Source organism: Fukomys damarensis, unplaced genomic scaffold, assembly GCF_012274545.1.
Source record: "Fukomys damarensis isolate Sample0158 unplaced genomic scaffold, DMR_v1.0_HiC HiC_scaffold_26, whole genome shotgun sequence".
NCBI lineage: Eukaryota > Metazoa > Chordata > Mammalia > Rodentia > Bathyergidae > Fukomys > Fukomys damarensis.
The window spans coordinates 18989904-19002180 of record NW_022900938.1 but is presented as its reverse complement, the minus strand read 5'-3'; the positions used below and the strand labels follow the sequence as shown (position 1 = coordinate 19002180).

General features: G+C 37.7%; 1 long non-coding RNA gene across 2 annotated transcripts in view; it reads right to left on the bottom strand.

Annotated features, from left to right (window-relative positions):
* LOC104850226 overlaps positions 1–12277 on the bottom strand; it is a 35248-nt gene extending 22971 nt beyond the window's left edge. For both annotated transcript variants that reach the window (XR_004514437.1, XR_776918.2), the window contains exons 1-2: positions 12240–12277; positions 4679–4740 (exon numbers count right to left, since the gene is read on the bottom strand). This is a non-coding gene — a long non-coding RNA (uncharacterized LOC104850226). The remainder of the gene's footprint in view (positions 1–4678; positions 4741–12239) is intronic.

The following is a 12277-nucleotide window of genomic DNA, read 5'->3' as shown; positions in this document are numbered from 1 at the left end:
ACATATAGTTTCTCCAAAGGACTTCATTAAACAAGCTACAGTATTTCATTTAGAGCTTTTGAAACATGCAGCCACAAACATTTCCCCCAAAGTTGGCTGTCATGCAAAACAGTGGCTCAACACTGAGCTAGGTATTTTCTTTCTTTTTCTCTTTTTAAAATTTTAATCTGTTTATTCTCAAAGCTGCTTTCTTTGGTATCTTATCCTCTAGGGGCCATGCATGAAGATCAGCACATATCCAAAATACAATGAAACAGTGTATCTATTCAGTTCAGTTAATGATTTCAATGATCTCTAGGGAGAAATCCCTCTGGAACTCCACATTAGTAACTTTAATAAAGCAGGTGTCAGGAGTACAAAGGCAGCCAGTAAAAGAGGCCTTTCCCTTCCCTTTGCTTCTTGCTCTCCATCTGCTCTCTCTCCTTTTTCTTCTTCTTCCTCCTCTTCCTTTCCTTCTTCTCTTCCTCCTTAAACAACCCTCTTTCCCTCACTGTTCCTTGCCTGCTTGTAGCCAAACATAGCAACGCACCAGACAGGTGATTTTTTAATGCTCACTGAGATCCTGGGATACAAACTTCAGGGGATCATGCCATTTGGCTGTGAAAACAAACTTCTGAAAATTTCTGCTGTTTTTAATGACATTTCTTGTTGCTATACTGAATTATGGTATCTTTGTTTTATAGTTAATATTGTACCTTACTTTTGTATCATGATACTCATCTTACAAAAGTATATTCCCAAAGAATACCCATCTGGTTTGAGTTTCAGTGCCACTATGTGAAATAGGACACAGCTGTTCACTTCTATTTTTTGAATATTGGGGATCGAACTCAGGACTTCATGCCTGTAAGGCAGGCGTGGTGCCGCTGAGCTAAATCCTGAAGCTCTCAAAGTTAATCTAATTAGATGATGATGAGTTCATGACTGAAAACTAGGAGTTTGGGTAGCTAAGCTTTTTCAGATTTGAAATCATGTCCTCTTACTTCATTGTGTTATGACAAGTGATTCCACTAAAAAAGGCCTGCGTTCGTGGGTAGCCAGGGTGAAGTGGTGTCCGACCAGCAGTTCTCTGTACACTTGGAGATGTGATTTCAGTGGCTTCTGCCTAGTCCCATAGCACTCTTTGGTTGTCTGCTCACATCTGAATTATCATATGTAAACCCAGGATTGAACCAGACACAAATATACACAGGTTTTGGGATTTGACAACAAAATAGCAAAGCATTTTGCTCTTACAAGTTTGTAACGTTTGGAGTTACATTACATTTAAAATGGATTTTCAGGGCAAAAGGGATATGTCAGGCAATGCGGGTCGGGGCACTGAGCACTGCACAGTAAAGCACAACGATGATAGCAGCTTGCCTGTTAGGCTAAAATGAGCAGTTCATATTGGCTATTGAACCCAGAATATTTTTGCTACAACATCCTGCAAGGCTGGATGTAGACCAGCCTATGGAAGAAAATAATGAAGGTGAACTTTGGTTTTGTAATTCCTCCAAGTGCCACCTGTCTTCTTAATCTTAACTCACTGTGTGTCCTAAAAGAACCCCAGGCTTCTCTCTCTTGTTTTGGTTTCATCACCAGACAATCTCCTGTGGCATTTAATGGCACCACAGTATGATTCTTTTTTTTTTTTTAACTTTAATTTATTGGTACATTCCAGGTAGACAGTACACAGTATGATTCTGACCAGGTGTATCAGGTGGCCATCTTTCTTTCTGTACTATGTGTAATAAACTCTGAGATTGGCTTTGTGTATCTTTTACTCCTGGTATGTGGAGCTTGGTGTGTGGTGCTTGAACTACTGCTGTTAGGTGGTAACTTCCAAATCCGAACATTTCTATGACATACCTGTAATCACCTCAAAGTTAACACATCTAAAAAGTGACACAATTCCCTCCAAATGTGCCCTCTTTTGGGTGTGCTGTTAATTTATTTCTCCATAGATTAAGCTTAAAAAACTGTTTGAATGTTATATTCCAAGGCCTAATTGAAATTTATATAGTTTAATTCTATACCCTCTGATTTCTCCAATTCTGTTAGAATGAATCTCTCCCTATCCTCTAAACCATGACAACCCTTTCCTTACATCTTCGGAGCAACCACCCATCTTGTAATAATGGTCACCACTTCTGAGGACATATGTACTTCTTCTCAGAGCCTGCAAATCTCAAACTTTCTTTTCCCTGTCCTCCTTTCCAGATCTTGGCATAGAAGATGGAGACAGAGATAAAGCAACATAAAGTATAAGAAATAAAGTCTCTGCTAAAGACGTACTGTAAGCTTAACTTGGCTCTCAGATGACTTTAGTTACTATTCCACCTCATGTTCCTCTGCAGCTATTCCAAATGTCAGAACTCTACTCCTCAGACACCCTCCCTTTGGCTGCCTCCTTGATTCACTCTCAGGAAACAGTCTCTTTTCATGCCCAGCAGAAAAGGTTACCCTTTTTCTGTCTGGCTAGTTGCATTTCACTATGATCTGTCTCTATTTTCCCCCTGTTTAGGTAGCTATCTAGCCTTATCAAGCACCTTTCTCCCAAATTCCTCTTTATCTTAACCATTCATATCTACTTGGCTCTTTTCCATCTGTATATAAAGAGCTTTAAATCTCTTTATTGTAAAACAATCCTCCTCCAACACCTCGTTTCTCTTTATCCTTTACCATTTACTTCATAACTAAATCTCTCCAAACCAGTCTCCCTGTTTTTACTTCATCACAATCTATCAACTGTAATCCCCCTCCCTCCCAACTTTCTCCTGGTAACACTCTTATTCATGTTTCTAGTAGCCTCTTGAATGCTGAATATGACGGACACACTAATATCCAATCTGATTTCAAGTATCTCTGATGGGTGCCCATAAGCAAACCTGGGTATCTTTCTATTCTTTCCTCACCACACTGTATGTGTCTCACTTTCCCACAAGCTTCCTGAAGGCAAGGCTTACATCTCTTTGTATCTACTTCCAGACACAGTATCTATCAAACAAAGGTTGCTTACAATATCTGATGAGTGAATAAAAAATGGAATGAATGGTAACCTACCTCTTGCTGGCCCTCTCCAGACATCCTATGACACATTTAAAGTAGTCCTAACTGGGAGTTACTTGAATTTGAAAGTTGATCTTGAACAAGTCTTGTGATAGGGGCTGTAACAGCTACAAAGAACTTTCTTCAAAGAAGACAAAATGCACTTCAGTGAAACTATCTGAGAATATTTAAATTGTATGGCTATGACTGTAAGTACTTTGGATACATTTTATTTGCATAGGTCACCAAGGCCTGGAGTAGTTGCATAGATCACCAAGGTCTGGATTTGCTAGAGGATATTATAAATTATGCTTTAGTAATAGCTTGTATCTGGATATCCTACCAAAGCCTCATGTGGTCATAGGTTGGGCTTTTCAGAGTTGGCTGGATCTAGAGTGTGTGACGCTGGGATTAAGGATATGATGTTGAGACCGATTCACAGTGCAGTGCTAGGATGGAGGGTGTTCCACCCTGAGTGTGAGTGTGAGTATAACCAGGATAGAATACAAAGAACAGAAAAAGGGTTGCTGTTGCTGCTTGCTGCTTCACTACTTTGGTGCCTGCCACCTTGCTGCCTTCTGCCTGCCATGAACTATTTTTCCTCTGCCTTGCCACCCTGCCTTGGAGACAGCCAACTATGAACTGCAACCTTTACCAACTGTGAACTGCAATAAGGCTTTCCTCCTTTAACTTTGGTTGTCGGTTATTTTGTCTCAGCAATAGAAAAGTAACTAAGACAGTAAGATTATCCAACAGAAACATGTGCAAGAGTAATTCAAAAGAGGGAGGCTGGTGAAGGCCAGGTGGGAAGAGATGTGGCCTGACATAGGGTAGAGTAGTGGGAAATATGAGGAAGAGATAATTCCATTTCTAATGACACGTGGTGACGGTTGGAATCAAAATGGAAGGACAGAGGACAAATTAAGGATGGCCTTCAGGTTTCTGAGACTAGGAGAACAGTGATAGGATTAATGGATTTGGAGAAATTAGTTATTGTAGGTGCAGCCAATCTGAGCTCATGGAAATCACAATTCTACAATACATGTAGAGGAATACATAACTAATTACTGAGTAAGTTACAAAGTACACACAAATTCTGATTGTAAAATTAAAGAATATATCCTACAAATGAGATAACACCATTGACTGGATAAGGCTAGCAGATAATGATAAACACTCATAAGTTGCAGGCCAAGCTTTCTACAAATGGTATGAGTGGCAAATCATAAAAACAGTAATGAAATATTTATGACTTCACATGAGTAGTAATCTATTTTGCAATCCACTGAACTTGCTATTTGTAGCAAGACCTCTTTTTCCCTAACCAAGAGAGAGCAAATAGATCAAACATGTCTTTCATCATACATTTTAAAAAAATATTTTGTGTTTTCATAGTAATTCTGGACAGTGAAACTTGCAGGCATTGCATGTTAGCATTACAAGCCAATGCTTAAGAGAGTTACTTGATTAAATAACTTCAAGGAAACAAAAAGCAATAAATTTAAAGAACAGACATGGTTTAAAGTGATGCACATGAAATCTGGCTTTTCTGGAAACTCAGGTGTCAAGAATCCTGAGTTGGACCTTGACTGTCTAAGTTTGTTCTCTTCATCTAAGCTTCTTTCTCATCATTTATTCCATTACTTACATGCCCAGTGTGTTTACATCTGTCCAGAACATGCTGAAGATGTGGTCTTAGGTGGTTATTTTCTAAAAAGCAATGAACAAATACACAGGATGAGTTTTTGAGTTTTTTTTTTCTGGATTAGAAAAACTGTTGAGAGAATGAGGGTGCAATTCTCAAATTGGAAATTAATGGAATTTAGGGCAGAAGATAATCTGTCCATTTTATATATACACGACAGAACTTTATCTGTCCATTTTAGTAAGTCTGCAATGCTGTTGCCAATGTAAGTTAAACATCAAATATAGGCACTCAGCCTCTCATCTTCTACCATCTACAATTTGCCTTTCACAGCAAGCATCATCCTCTCAAATTAAAACAAATTACATTTGGAAGCATCATGCTTCTTTATCTGGGTTGATAGTGTTCTTTCCTTTCCTTTCTACAGCATTCTTCTAATCCTAAAATGTGCTAACCCCTTGCTTATGATGCTTTCACTTACTAAATGTTTAAGTATCATTTGGAATCTTTTTTGTCCAGCAAGCTCATTACTCTTTCAGCTATGGTTTCCATCTATAGAAACACTAAATTTATATGTGTACATATGCATATTTGTGTGTGTAACTATCTTTCTAGGTCTTTAAAAATGGGCCAATTCTTATTTTACAGCTAAGACAAAAAGGTTTTATTTACATAGATTTAGATTAGTATCATCTTTGAATATTAAGAACATGCTTTCATGACCTTTATCTAGGACCTTAAAAAAGATAGTAACTTAGTTTTCAGATTCACCATTTAAAAAATAACTCAACAATGATTACCAATGATTGCTTTGAGTGCCAGCCTAGGTGATTCATCTTATCTTGCACACTGCTCTGTAGGACCTTATAATTTAAGCCAATGTACCCCAAAGGTACAAAAATAGGGGGAAATCATTCTGTGGGTTAACATATTATATAAGGTTGTGAGAATTTCCAGAACTTCTAAGAAGCTAATGGGCAATTATGAGCTTTTAAGGGGACAGGGTAAGGGTGGCAACTGTTTTCCAAAATCATTTGACAGCAAGAACCAAAGAAATATGTGCTGTCTCCAGAAGAACTAGTATCCTCCAGAATTTAACTTGGGAAAGTGCAACCTAATCGAATTTCCAAAGTGGCAGATTCCTGCAGAACTCATTGTTCTTTTTCCTTCTCCCCATGGGAAAAGTGCAGAAAGTTCAGGGCATTCCACAGGCCTATGAGAACTGCCCACTTGCTGTTTGGGATTGGACTAACTCTCAGTAGGGTGCCAGGACCAGATGTGCCACTCCAAAAACTGAATTTTAGGGCTGAAGATGTAGTTCGGTGGTAAAGCCTGCTGGACAAAAAAGTAAAGATGCAGTAAAGATTGCGTACACTGTAGGTGCAATCCCCAGCACTTTAATGAAGAAAGAAAGAAAGAAAGAAAGAAAGAAAGAAAGAAAGAACATTTTATATTTAATTCCCCATTTATCTCTCTAGATAGATACCCCAACACTCTATTTTAAGGTCAGAGTAAAGCCAAACGCTTTGCTTAAGCCAATAAACAATTATTAGTTATATATTGAGAAGGAGAATGTGAAATAGAGTGCAAGTTTTATTAGCTTTTTGTAATCATATTAAATATTTGTGAGCATTTGAATTTTGGCTGAAGCAAACATTATTTCCCCCTTTGTGAACAGCTTGCTATCGCGTCAATGAGATGAATTTTTTTTGGTGTCACTTTTATCCAAGCAGTTGTTATTATTATTATTATTATTATTATTATTATTATTATTATTATTATTTATTATTCAAGACGATCTCACTGTGTAGTTGAGACTGACCTGGAACTCACTGTGTAGCCCAGGCTGGTCTGGTGATCCTCCTGCCTCAGCCTTCCGAGTGCTGGGATTACAGGCGTGCACCACCACGCCCAGCTCAAGCAGCCATTATTAATTGTTATCAGAGCTATGAGTTGGTACTTTCATGAAGGATTATTATTTTATTGATTTTAATATTTTATATATATAAAATTAAGCTAAATGAGGGTTCTCTTTTCCATTTTTTCCAGTATGAAATATTAGATTTGTCCTCTTGCTATTGTTAGGACATTTTGTTTATTTTTCAAAGTGTAAAACAGAATGATAAGTGACAACATGTATTTAAGAACACTGACTTTTTATAATACAGCTTTCTACTTAATCAAGACCAACTGTTGTAGCAAACTGTGTTATTCTTATTTGCATCATTTTGCAGTGCCAGGGATTAAACCTAGCAGTTGCATGTGCTAGGTAAGCGCTCTGCCACTAAGCTAAATTCCCAGTCCTCTGAATTATTTTATAAAATATGGAGATAAACAACCACCACTATTATCAATTAAAAAAAAGAAAGACAATTACTCTTTCATGGTCAGTTATAATAATTTCTCCTTCCCTGTTTGGAATTTGTGTGAGATTTTCCTCTCTTCCCCTTTAGTATGCCTAATTGAAGAATCATCTTCTGTTACACTTTAAAAAATTTATTTATTTATTTATTTATTTATTGGTACTGGGGATCAAACTTAGGACCTTGCACTTGCCAGGCAGATGCTGTGCCACTGAGCTACATCACCAGCCTTCTTTATATTTTATTTCTTTATTTATTTGGTACTGGGGATCACATGCAGGATCTCCCACTTGTGAGGCTGGTGGTGAGTGGCACCACTGAGCTAAATCCCTAGTCCTCTTTATATTTATTTTAGATTGCATCTCTTTTCTCACTTATCTTTCATGTTGTCCCTACAAAACAAACACCATCCTTCATCTTACTCTCAGGTAATTCAGCCTGATACATTTTTTTGTTCTAAATCTTATTTTTAAAAAAACTATTTGCATAATCTGTTTTTTCAATGATTCTACCACCTGCAATCATACAAACATCAAATTCATTACACTCTTTTTTTTCTTATGGACATCATGGCACCTAACCTACTTTTATTAGCATTCTAAGGAAGTTCTCAAACTTTTATGTCCATCAAAGTCACCTAGGGGATTTATTCAAACACAACGATCAGTCCTATCTCCAGATTTTTGGGGTAATAGATTTCTGAGTTGTATTTACATTTCTAACAGATTCCCAGCAATGCTGATGGTCGTGGTCTGGAGACTACCTTTTGAGTCAGTGCTTTTTAGGACCATCATGAGAACTTCAAAAATTATATACTGATGCTGGGGCCCTGTCTTTCAGAGATTTGAATATGTTAGGTGTTAGGTGTGATACTGCTTTTTAAAACAAATCAAGTAAACAACTAGATTTGGGACCACTCAGCTACAGGTTGACTAAAAGTAGATTTTAAAAGGCCAGCTTGTCTACTTGATGGCTTCACTAGCTCTTACAACTCTTTCCTTCCACAGACATTCGCTAAGAACCTCTAAAGGGAGAGGCATCCTGTAGAGATACACAAGAACATAAAATGGAATTCTTGTCTGCTAGTTTAGCAGAGTATAGGAAAGACATAGGTGTACACACAAACATATATAGTATAAAATATATAAACCCATATGAGTTATGTGGGTTTCAACCCAACACATGAACCAAATAAAGTATTACAAATGAACATGAAAGGGGAAGAATGACTTCTGTTTAAACAAGAAGGCATTATGATTACAGGTCTATAAAAAAATAGTTGGATTGAATGCTTTTTGTTAGAGATGAGCACATGAAAAATCCTGAAAGGTAATTTGTGACCAAATTGTGAATGGCCTTACAAGGCAATAATGGAAGTATTAAATGTTTTCAGTAGAACAATGATGTGCTCAGAAAAGATTATGGGACTGTCAGCATGGCAGGAATTTGTAAGGATGAGTTAGAAAAGCTTACAGCAACTTTGTCTAGGGATCAGGGACATGTCTCTGAGCTATGAGAGTAATTGTGAAATTAGGCTTTAAAGTCAAAAATAAGGAAAAGAATATTACCAAGTTGACAGTTTTGAAATCGTAAGATGGAGTATCTGAAAATGTTCACTTTATGTTTCTTTGGATGTCATTGTGGAAGGTCTGCCTTTACAGAGAACTTAGCCTTCCTTAATCCCCTTTTAGGATCCTGGTGTTCTGATGGTTTCTCCATTTCTGGCCTACCAAAACTCGCTCTTAGGAAAAGATCTGTCAATCATTCACTTTTTAATAAGAGTGCTCAGAGTGTCTGAGGTTTCTCTTAGATGCTGTATAAGCAAGAGATATCTTCCAGTCTCCTATCACTGCCTCTTACCCCCACCCCACCATACCAAACAGTTCTATCCATGGTTAAGGTCAAGCCATTCTGTGGGAATTCGTCAAAGATAAACATGTGAGTTAAACACTGGAACTATTGCTACGATTGAGAACAACGTCTTTCCCTGGGAAAGTGTTTGCTAAAGTGAACTTAAAAAGAAAGCCTACTTAGGGCTGGGATTTAGCTCAGTGTTTCCGCTGTCTGCCTCGCAAGAGCAAGGACTCGGGTTCAATCTCTGGTACCAAAAAAAAAAAAAGAAAAGAAAAGAAGAAAGCCAATATAATACAGCAACATAATACCTCATAAAGAAGGAGTCAGAGAGGACATTCTCTTCACCCTAAATTATTTAATTCTCTCTTAAAGGATAAAGAAACAATTTTATTATTTGGGGGGTATTGTATAGGTGCTTTAGAGAGGTATCAAAAGGAAAATCTTTGAAGAGATATCAATGAATTATCCTGACAGAGAGAAAACACCTGCAACACGTATTCCACGTGTTCTGATAGCACCAATAGAAGACTAAAAAAAAAAAAAAAAATCTGTGTTTCAGAATTGCTGTATATTAAAAGTGCTACTCAGCTGGGAGGAAGTAATGATTGATAGTGACTATTAGACTCAGAATGAATGGTCATACACATGAAACTCTTTCCACTGAAGAAAGTTAATTCATTTATTATCTCACTGTAAAAAGTTTCTTTTTTACTAATACGTAAAATTATTATAAAAACTATTTCTTTTACAATAGCTCTGATGAAAGTAAAGTGAAAGCATTTATTTTTCCTTTATCATCAATAATCATTTTTTAGTTAGCACAGTTTCCCATATTTTGGGCTACTTTTGGTTATGTTATTAATCTCCATCTCTTTCTTTCTTTCTTTTCTTTCTTTTTTTTTTTTCTGGTACTGGATCGAACTCGGGTTCTTGTGCTTGCAAAGCAGGCGGTGGAACCACTTAGCTAAATCCCCAGCCCTAATCTCCATTTTCAATGAGGTGATATTTACTTATCAAAAGATTGTGCTTTATCATAATCTGATAAATATTATTAGTGAATAAATATGATGGTTTACCTACATCAATTGTTCTTTAATTTAATTTTTGTGTGTGTGTGTTTTGAGATGAGACAGGTCTCGCTGTGTAGTTCAGGCTGTTTCTGAACTCACTATGTATATAGTATAATGAAGTCCAGTAAGCCCCTGGCTTGAGAGCTTGACCTTGGTGATCAACTCTTGTTCAAAGAGATTAATAGCAAAGTGACTGGAAGTCAGTTTGGCTTCCTTTCTTTGACCTCAGTAATAAAGCCATCCCAGAAAGATTGGGGTCCCCGTGTATTCCTTGTAAAGACAACTCTTGCAAACCCAATTGCACGTATTTTATCTCCAGTACTTAGGAATTCGCTTCTTTTGTAGTAGTAAGCCTCCAAAATGGACTGCAGTGATCCATGCCTCTTGGTATTTATATCCTCGTGTCATTCCCTTCTACAATGTATAATCAACAGGATAAGAGAGAAATGAAGGTATATCAGGTCAGTCTCAACTACATAGTGAGACCCTGTCTCAAAACAACAACAACAAAAAAAAGTTAACCAATATACTATAACTGTATTGAAATGTAAAATGCTGGTTTTATAGTTAGGTTGAAGAAATGACCTCTCTTGCTTTTTCTGCAAGTGGCACTTGCTCACCAATGCCTTATCAAGACATTCTCCAAAACTACTGCAGACAATAATTACCTGATAATGTCTGACAGAGTTCATTCATCTTGTAATGGGGGAACACATTACTCTAAGGTATTTATTTACTCACAATGTGAGTGGACCTTGCAATTCTCACAAATGGTAGTGGTTGAATAGTATAATGTGTTTCATAATTGTTTTTCTCATTGCTCTAAAAAACACGAGTAGTATGAATATTCATCACTCGAGAAAGAATGCATGGCATTCAAGTTAACTAGTTGAGTCTACTAGGACTGACCAATATACATTATCGAGTGGTATTATTAGGATATTTGGTATGGGAGTGCGGGGAAAAGTCATGTATGCTAACGTGTGCATGCACACGCGCATGTGTTTCTGTGGTGCTGGGGATTGAAACCATGGCCTCACATATGATTGTCAAGTACTCTATCAGTGAACTACACCTTGAGCCCCATCCTTCTTCACACTTTACTTTTTAGACTTTTTAAAAAATAATAGGCATTGTTTTTGAAATAGTAATTAAAAAGATTAAACTGATATTTTAAATATAATTTAAAATTTTATTATGAAAAGTTTGAATCCTATACAAGAGAGTATATAAACCTCTTTGTATTCATCCCCTAGCTTTTATATGATCAATCTTTTTATCAATTCTCTAGTCCACTTGTTGTGTTCCTCCTTACCTCCTGCACAGGATTAATTGGATAGAAATCTAAAATATCATATTCTCCCAAAAGACAAGGTCATTTTAATAACCTTATTTCAAAGTTGGGAAGCAGGGGTATGGTCTTACCTATTTTTCTCATTGGTTTTAAGAAAAACGTGACTTAGCTGGAATATGTTTATATTTTAGGCAAGTCACATACTTCTTAGGTAAAACTGAATTTTTACACAATTTTATGGGGATGTTATGAATTTCCAGTTTGAAATCTGGGTTTGAAGGAGGGTGTGTTTTTTTCCCCCTCTGATATTTTCAGATCCAGAGACTGGTTATAATAAACAAAACCCCTCAATGAAGGTGTGGTCTTCAAAAATTGAGTTAAGAACCTGAGGTGATGGTCCCCATTACTACCAATGTGCTTATAGCTTAGGTACAAAATGACAGATCACTGGATAGTCACAGAAGGCCAATTTTCCTGACCCTAGTTCACTCAGAACTAGCACAAAAAGTGGTTTGTTTATTCAAATATCTTCCCTTATTTACAAAGACTCCTGATTTCAATGGAGCCTAGATTTCTTCATGGTTATTGTTTCAAAAGGTGTGATGTTTTCCCAGCTGGTGCACTGCTTGGCTGTTGGAAGCTTCTTGATGTGGTCTAACGACTAGAGGCAAAGAGAATCAGTTCTGAGTGTGTGTGTGTGTGGGGGGGTGAGTGTGCGCGCGCGCGCAGAAGCAGAAGTGGAAGAGTGGAAGAGTAACTGGATCTCTTCCAGGAAAGGAAAGCGCTGGCTCTTTGGTCAGATACACCAATACCGCTCAATTCTCCAGCTGCCAGGCGTCTGCCCTCGAAAGCGCATCCAGAGGCGCGGGCCACACCCTAGGACCCCACCCAGGACACACCCCACGATGCCGCAGCAGAGCTCGCGGTTTGGCTCCTGGACTTTCCCGGCCCGACTGAGACAGTCCGGGTGGGCTGGAACTCACCTGCGGGACAGGTGCGCGCTGCGGAGGAGGGGCCGAGA